Raw genomic sequence first — 8434 nt, 5'->3', positions numbered from 1 at the left:
TGCATTCACACCATAGTGCCAGAGTTGAGTAATTAATGCAGAGAAGACACAGTCCTCAAAGCCTAAAACACTGACCATCAAATGCTACAGAAAACGCTTTCCAACCCCCACCCTAGACAACTTGCCACTAAGTCATGCACTCATGACTGTGAGGTACACTGGGGTTCCTACTTCCATCTCATTTACTATCCTCTTAAATCCTAACCATCTTCTCATTCCCACTACAAAGACCCTGTGTCAGGGAAACTTCCCCTTATAGATTAAAAATAGGAAGCCAGCTCTTCCTCTGCTAAGCCCTTATAGATCTTTGTCTCTATTTTTCTTAAAACCTTCTCCATTTTAATATACATTAAAGTATCTTTTTTTACCATCACTGAGCTCAGTGTAGAGCTCATAATTCAGTATTTGCTGGAAGGACAAAACTACTAAGATAAATTCCTCATGTTCAAGGACTGTACAATCTAGCCAAGAGAAATAGCACTGATCACATTAAAATAAATAAATATGGTCTTATTGTAAGGATTTTTAAGAAAAGGAAGCTGTAGGTTGGTGTAATAGAACCAGGGAAGGCTTACCAAAAAAGGAGAGAATGAATTGGGCCTCAAAGGGTGGTTCTGACCCAGGTAGAGAAACAGTAAGGACAAAGCAGTAATAGAGACAGGAGAATAGAAGATATACAGCTTTGTCTACTGTGATGGAGAATGAGCTCAACAGAATGGAGGCTGAGTTCAGGTAGGAGGGAGAAAAAGAAGAGACACAGAGTATGGCTGGGAAAACATAGAATAGGACCTTGAAAAACAACCATATAATCACCATTGAGGAGCCTGAACTGAGTTCCCTAAGCAGCAATGCCTGACCAGCATTCCCTCAGCTATCAGCCTGTTTAGAATTCTACAGTGTAACATCATCATCAGTTTGTTTCTGCAACACCCTGTGTCTTAATGAGCATCATTTGTAAAATATTTGAATGAGGCTTGTCCCCAGCTCAGAGCTGCATGGGAAGGTGAAGATGAACACACTCACCCTGTGGTCTCCCAGAGGACTTTCTGCATAATCTTCTTCAAGGCACAAATCAGGCACTGTTGTAATTGTCTCTGTTTACATGATCACATTCCCCACTAGGCATGAACTTCTCCAGAGTATCTAATTATGGATTTTTAATTGTAGGAGGAAAAAAAAAAGCCCACTTGGGCTAGTTTAAGTAGAGCAAAATGTTTCTGGAAGCTATTGCAACACAACTGGTGGGGAAGAGTTCACCCAGTCCTCAGCAGAACTGAGGGTTCTGCCCCTCTCCTTGGGGCCTTCTGTACTTCCCTGTTTGCTGAGCTCTCGGTCCTTGTCCTCCCTTTTCTCTGAAGCTCAGCTTTCTTCTCAAAACAAGCTATATTTCATGGGTTCTAGAATTCACATTTTCCCACATTTAACATGCTTATGTCTTGTAAATTGCTTAATTTCTAGTCATATAAGATGCAGCTGACAAAAACGAGCAGGGATGGTGGGTACACTGAGGGAGAAAAGCACAGCACCCAGACTTGAGAATACTATTACTACACCAGAGGGGAAAATGCACCAACCCAAAGGTAAATCCAAAAAGCTGGACTTTGATTACAAAGATTTAAAAGCAGTTTAGTAATTTACTTTATTTGTATCTTCCTTTTTATGAGAAATAGGAAAATGCTTAAAGCATGAAATATGAGAAAACTTTAAGATTGAAATGGTCTAAAGGATTTCTTTCAATAGGGATAAGATAACAATTTTATATTACCATGGTATCAAGCCAAACTGGAAGTGGAAGTTTGTATCTTTCCCAGCAGTAGAACTTACAGTTGATGAGTTTTATTAGTGATGTGCCATATCTGCTGCTTCTCCATGACTGTAGGTTATGAAGGTCTGTGGATTACCAGGTCTTCACAATACAACTCTCAATGCCATTGAAATGCAAACTCAATTCTGACTACATCTGTGCTTTCTTTTTACATTCCCAGGAGAAAGCATACATTTCTCCCATCTTTAATCAGATATCCACCTTGACAAATTCTGCTAGGAGAAACAAGAAGGTCCTTGTAAGGTACCTGAGACACTTAGTGTATGGAGTAAGACCATCACTCTTGGTGTCTATCTACACAGAATAATTCAATGTAGAACTCAGTGACTGATGAGTCGAATACTTTTGCCATCGGCAATGGCAGCTTCATGAGGGCCAAGTAGGCATTTAGAAGGAAAGCAGGACAAACAACTAGTCAATGAGGGCTTCTGAGGAGTAGAAAAGTTTGCCCTCAGTTTAAAGGATATTATTTTCAAAACTAAAGGCAGAGATTTTTATAAAGCCATGTCTACTGCAATCAGAGAAGACACTCGACATTTGGAAAACATTTCCTCAGCACTTCCTATGATATACAATAACTATATGGGGCCACAGCAATGGGAATATATCAAAGTTACCTACAGAGTGTGTTTTAAAAAAACAGCTGCAGAAAGACCTCCTTCAAGTGAATTAATCATTGGAGGTAAGGCCAGAGAAGTTGTAATTTTAAAACTCCCCAGGTATTTCTGATGTGTTCTCCTGGGTAATACCTGAAGAGTTAATATGTAAAAGTATGAAAATAATTTATATAGGCAAGGTAGAAAGTCTTTGTGGCATTCAAATTAAATTTTAAGCAATTGCACACTGAGACTAGCTCTTCTGAGTAAGGAATGTATTTGTTCTGATGTAGCCCTTACAGCATAGTTTGAAGAGAAAAACTCAAGAGGAGAAGGTAGAGACACAGCCAGGAACCCAACAAAAAGGAAGGAAAGAAGTCTGGACCAGAAGCAAATGAAGCACATCTTAATGGCTCATGTAATGGGGAAGCCACCAATCAGAACCAAGACCTCTTTTATTGAAATGATGTGGATTCTGCTCCTGATGATGATGATAATGATGATGGTATAATTGCTAATATCTCTTTTAAAATATCTTTTCAGAGATCACCTATATTTTCAGAATCAGTTCTCCACTCATTTTTATAGTTTTATTTAATAGAACACGGAATTAAGCAACCATAAGCTAGCTACTACTTGTTGATTCTAATAGATTCTCCCTGTGTCATAGAAGCTGATATGCTGGAAACTGCATTGCTGAGAATCCTTGTTTCAGTAAGCTTCAGCCAATGAGAGACCCTTGTGAGGAAATCAGAAGAGAAGGGAGAAAGTGGAGCTAGACCCCTCTGACAAGAGAGTTAGGCAGTCTTGAAGACGGAGTACATCAGACATAAGTTTACTGGAGCCTTCCCAGATTCCCTCACAACAACCACCTGCCTAGGATATGCAGACAACTGAGCCAACTGGCAGCAGCTTACCTGCAAGTGTCCACTTTCTGCTTCCTGAAAGCCTGAAGTAGTCTTGTTCTTTCCTCCCGAGCCTTTTCAATGGTAGCAAAACCATCTAATCCCGTCTAGCAAATGGTTTTCTATTCAAGATTACTTTGTGGCTTCTGTTACCCTGAAATCTGAAGGGCACAACCTCTAAAGTAATGGTTTTCAAACATAAGTGTGCATAAAAATACTTTGGAGAGCTGTGTAAAAAAATCAGTTTTAGCAATGCTAGAATTAGCCCAGAAAGTTGCATTTTTATCAAGCATTCCAGGTAATCAGAGGCAGAGGTCCTGGGTCCACATTGACAATCACTGCTTTCGTACACAGGTGAGGACCCTGAGCCCTGGGGTCTCAACCAGTTTCAGTGCAGAATATTCTGATTCCCAGAGCAGTTGTTTCATTTAAGGAGCACTTTCTGCAAATAAGTGGCCAAAGCCAAGTCTATTCCTACATGGAAGAAGTGTGATCATCCTGTTCTCCAAATTGCTCGCTCCAGGCAAACACATGATCTCTGAACAATTCCTTATCTATGTGATTGCTTATGAGGTGTGATAAAGTTTAAGGTGGAAGAGTGTATGGTTGGACCTGGGATCAGATCCTAACACTGCCACTTAGAGCTGCATGACATGCTGCATGAGACAACCTTTCTGAACCTCCAGTGATATACCTTACGGATACTTACCTCACAGAGTTGATCACTGGACACTTAGTAGGATTCCTCCTACCCTTCCATTCATATCCTGAAGTCCATGTCTAATGTACTTATTTTTTGATCATCATAAAACCCCTGTTTGACAAATAATTATTGATTTCTTGATGATAGCCATCCTTTCTGGAGTATGATGGAATTTCAGTGTTGCTTTAATGTACACTGCTCTAACGTCCAGAACTGTTGAACATTTTTGTCATATATTGGCCATTGGTACTTCTTCTGTCTATTCACTTCAGTTGCCCATTTTTTTGACTGGTGGGAATGTACACTACTACAGTCCCTATGGAAGTCAGGATGGAGATTTCTCAAAAACCTAAAGCTAGAAAGTCCATTAGACACAATGTAGGGAAAACTGAAGCCCAAGATCATGACAGTATAGCTCAGGCTGGGGGAGGGGTGCTTTCTGGAGGACCTGAAATCCTAAGTCAGCCTGACTCTAGCACAAGGGCAGTTCACAGTCTCAATATGAATAACATGTATAATCAAGTTCAGTACTGGCAAAGAGCCACTATTGTGTGCAGCACTATAAATGTAGACTGTTGCAAGAGTGTGCGGCTAGCTGGGGTGCTGAGGACTGCTGTGAGTGAGTGCAGCTAAATAAAGAGATGGGCTATGACTAAAGAGCTGGGCAACTGCACAGAAGTGAGCTGAGCTAAGCTGCTGAACAGCTGGAAATAAAGGCATATCGATATTCCCACAGCTCTGCCTCTCTGTTTCAAGTTGGATGGTTTTAAATGAATCTGAGTCTGAACTGATGAGATGATATCCAGATATTCCTGTTCATGAAAGAGGTAAAAACATCACATTCCATTAATACATGCCTACCCATGTTTATAGCAGCACAAGCTAAATCTTGAAAGAGACCTATATGTCCATCAGATGAATGAATGGGTAAAGAATATGTGATTCTTATACACAGTGGAGTATTACTGTGTGACAAAGAAGAATAAACTTGAGTTATATGTAGAAAAACGGTTACACCATGATACCATTATGCTAAATGAAATAAACCAGACACACTCTTAAACATCACATGGTTTCTCTTATATGAGAAACACAAATATAAATAAACAACAAAATATAATGTAGATAATATGAAGTAGAAAGATAGATCTTTTGCAAAAGGGGAGGGTGCTGAGAGATGGAGGGAGGGGGAGATGGGTAGGGAGAAAATAAGTAATTACTAACTACCAGATATGTGTCATGGTCTGCATTCGCTCTAAACAAAGACACATTGCTCAACCCATATGCTCACAAAAATTTCCCAGTGATGGGGGCAGCAGCTAAGGTGAGTGGCTTTCTTATAAAGTGCAGGTAGATAAGAAAGACATAAACACCAGTAGTGGTAGGTTAAAAGTAAACCTCATTTGATAATAGTGGTACATATTACAAGGAAGACCAGTGTGATGGGAAAGAACTGGTTAAATCCTACCTCTTATTGACCTACCTGATCTTTTACTACTCAAAAGCAGCTTTGCAGGGAGTTTGTCTTTTGAAGCAAGCCTGTAAGAATGTGGGCTCATTACCATTCGATAGTAGGGAGCATTTCTAATTTGAGCCTTTCACTTCTCATTTTATATCTTGTGAAATGCTTCCTAGGTTAGACTGCCAACACCCGAGGAGCAGAGTCCTGGATGCCCATTAACTTCCCCACATGAAACACAGCAGCAGTTCATACCTCTCCTGGTTCCCTGAGTGAGTGGCTGCTGGACATGATAACAGGCTGTCACTCCTGGGTATCGGAGCTAACCTGAGCCTCATGGGTGCAGGAGGACAGGAGATAACTTGTGTTAATTGAAGGAAACCTTTTTTCCCCTCCACAGTTCCCATGACAGTTGAGTGGACACAAAAGAAGACAGCAGAGAGCCTGAATTTGTACTTTTATGCATTTGGAGTGACCAGGCCAGACCCTGGGAAATATATGAGCAACATTCACCTCCAACAATTAGGGCCCTCCCTGATCATTGTCACACAATTAACTGCAACATGCTTTTCTGGCACGCACACCATCTCCTGGAGTGGTTTTATACTTGCCCACAGTGTTCTACCTTTCAGGTTCAGTTACTTATCTTTTCAGTTCTACAAATACCCAACATGTGTCCAATGCTTCCTAGAGTCCCTGCATCATTAAGTGCCTTGCACGCATTATCATATTAATTCTGCACAAGGATGTTAGGAGGTACACAGAATATTTTTCCTGCTTCACAGAGGAATAAAAAGGAACCTTAAGTCACACAGTGAGAAAGCTGCAGTCTTCATTCTGGCTTCAGAGCTCATGCTCTGCAGCACTGCCGTCAACTGCACACTCACTTTCATCCATGGAAAGGGAAGTGTGACACTGAGTTGGAGCAGCTATTGGAGAACATTTTCTGTGCACAAAAATCAACCACATGTGATAGGCAACAGGAAAAAGTGACTGCACACCAATAGAACATCACTAACAGACAAAGGCAGTGCAGTGTATTTAGCCTGCCCATTTTAGTTGCAAGCCCCTGAATTATAGGAATGTCAAGCCAAAGACGTGAAGGCTACCAGGTTCATCAAAGATAACCTTGGCTCAGTCGTTTGACATTTTTGTAGGACAAAGCTCAGAAGGCAGTTCTGTACCTTGAACTCCGAGTTTTGCTGTAGCGGTGCCATAGTTTGGATCCTGAGTGTCCCATGAAGGCCCATTTGGAAAAACCTTATTCCCCAGCTTGGTGTTATTGAGAAGTGGTGGAAACCCTAAGAAGCAGAGCCTACTCTGAGGGAGATTTTAGGTCTTGGAGGATAACAGGCTGAAAGGAATAGCAAACCCTGGCTCTTCTTCCTCTCTTCTATATCCTTGCTCTAAGGTGAACAGCTTTGTTCCTCTATGTGCTCTTTGCATGATATGCTGCCTCATCACAGGTCCAAAACCAATAGGACTGACCAAGTAGGAATTGATACCTCCAAACCTAAGAGGCAAAATTAACCTTTTATCCTAGCAAGTTAATTATCTCAGGTGTTCATTACAGCACCAGAAAGCTGACTAACACACCCAAGCATGGTATGACTGATCTGAACTCACTGTGTATCTGTCATTTAGAAGACAGAACACAGATTAGTCAGTTTTCCCACTGCCAAGCCTCTGCCCTACCTAACACACCTTCTCTGAAACTAGGACAAAAATCTCACTTAAGGGAGAAGTTTACTTTTGGCTCAAGGTTTCAGAGGCTTCAGTCCATGGTCAAACTGGCCCCAAGACAAAATCATCATGGCAGAAGGGCATGGTAGAGGAAATCTGCTGACTTCATGGCTGCTGAAGTGAAGAACTCCTGACAGGAAGAGGCAAGGACCACATATAGTCCTCAAAGTCACACCCTCATGAGCCACTCTGACGTACCTAGAAGTGTGCTTCCATCTTTACCCTTGTCTTTGGATATCCATCTCCAGGCTTCCAGCACAGACCCTTCAAGCTTTCAGCTCAGACTTTTCAGCCTTCCAAGGCAAACCCTCTGGCTTCTTGACATGAACTCACACGGCACTCTGCAGTGAGCTCCAGGCCTTCAGCTTTTGACTGGATCATCCAGCTCTCCGGCAAGCAGATGGCCCTTTTACCTTCTTCCTCACCTGACTCTGCAGGAGAAGGAGAACCTAGATTAGGTCATATAGTAAGAAGTGAACCCTAACTGATACACTCATTCTCATATGAATGAAAGTTATCCAGAAACAGAAAACAAAGTAGAAAAAGTGACTGGAAAATATAGACATGGTCTGCTAATAAGGGTAACAGTTACTATACGAAGAACTGCTCACCATTGCTGGCCATTACAGAAATGCAAATTCACACAACACAGAGGTTCTATCTTACTCAAAAAAGAATGGCCACCATCAAGAAGTTAAAAAGTAACTAATCCTGGTAAAGATATGGTGAAAAAGACATTTCAGCATTGCTGGTTGGAATATAAACTGATAAAGCCTCTGCAGAAATTAGTACAAAGATTCCTTAAGAAAGCAAAAGTAGAAATTGCATTTGACCTTTCTAGATATCTTCCAAAAAGAGTTAAAGACATCATATTACATGATCTGGGCATACTCATGTTTATAACAGCACAATTCATGATGGTCTCTGTCCATGAACAAATGAATGAGTAAAGAAAATGTGGTATTTACACCCAAGGGAGTACTACTGTGCTTGAGTCATTTGTAAGAAAATAGAGGCACCTTGAGACCATAATGTTAATTGAAATAAATCAAAAACACACAAGTTGAAATATCACATGGTATCTCTTACATGAGAAACTCAAATTATAAGTAAAGAGCAAAATAAAGAACAGATAATAGGAAGTAGGGAGCTGGACCTTCCTCAAATGGAAAGATCAAGAAATAAAGAGTGGGGGAAGGGAGG

General features: G+C 40.9%; 1 long non-coding RNA gene across 1 annotated transcript; it reads right to left on the bottom strand.

Moving 5' to 3' along the window:
* Positions 1 to 1953: 1953 nt before the first annotated feature.
* On the bottom strand, positions 1954 to 7639 carry LOC106148447. The gene is made up of 3 exons (XR_001233890.1): positions 7430 to 7639; positions 3339 to 3487; positions 1954 to 2037 (listed from the first exon to the last, which is right to left on the bottom strand). It is a non-coding gene; the product is annotated as an uncharacterized LOC106148447 (long non-coding RNA).
* Positions 7640 to 8434: the final 795 nt, after the last annotated feature.

The sequence above is a fragment of the Chinchilla lanigera genome, unplaced genomic scaffold, assembly GCF_000276665.1.
Source record: "Chinchilla lanigera isolate Chin_1 unplaced genomic scaffold, ChiLan1.0 scaffold00021, whole genome shotgun sequence".
Classification (NCBI taxonomy): Eukaryota; Metazoa; Chordata; class Mammalia; order Rodentia; family Chinchillidae; genus Chinchilla; species Chinchilla lanigera.
Note: the sequence above shows the minus strand (reverse complement) of the source record. Positions and strands in the feature narration are given on the sequence as shown.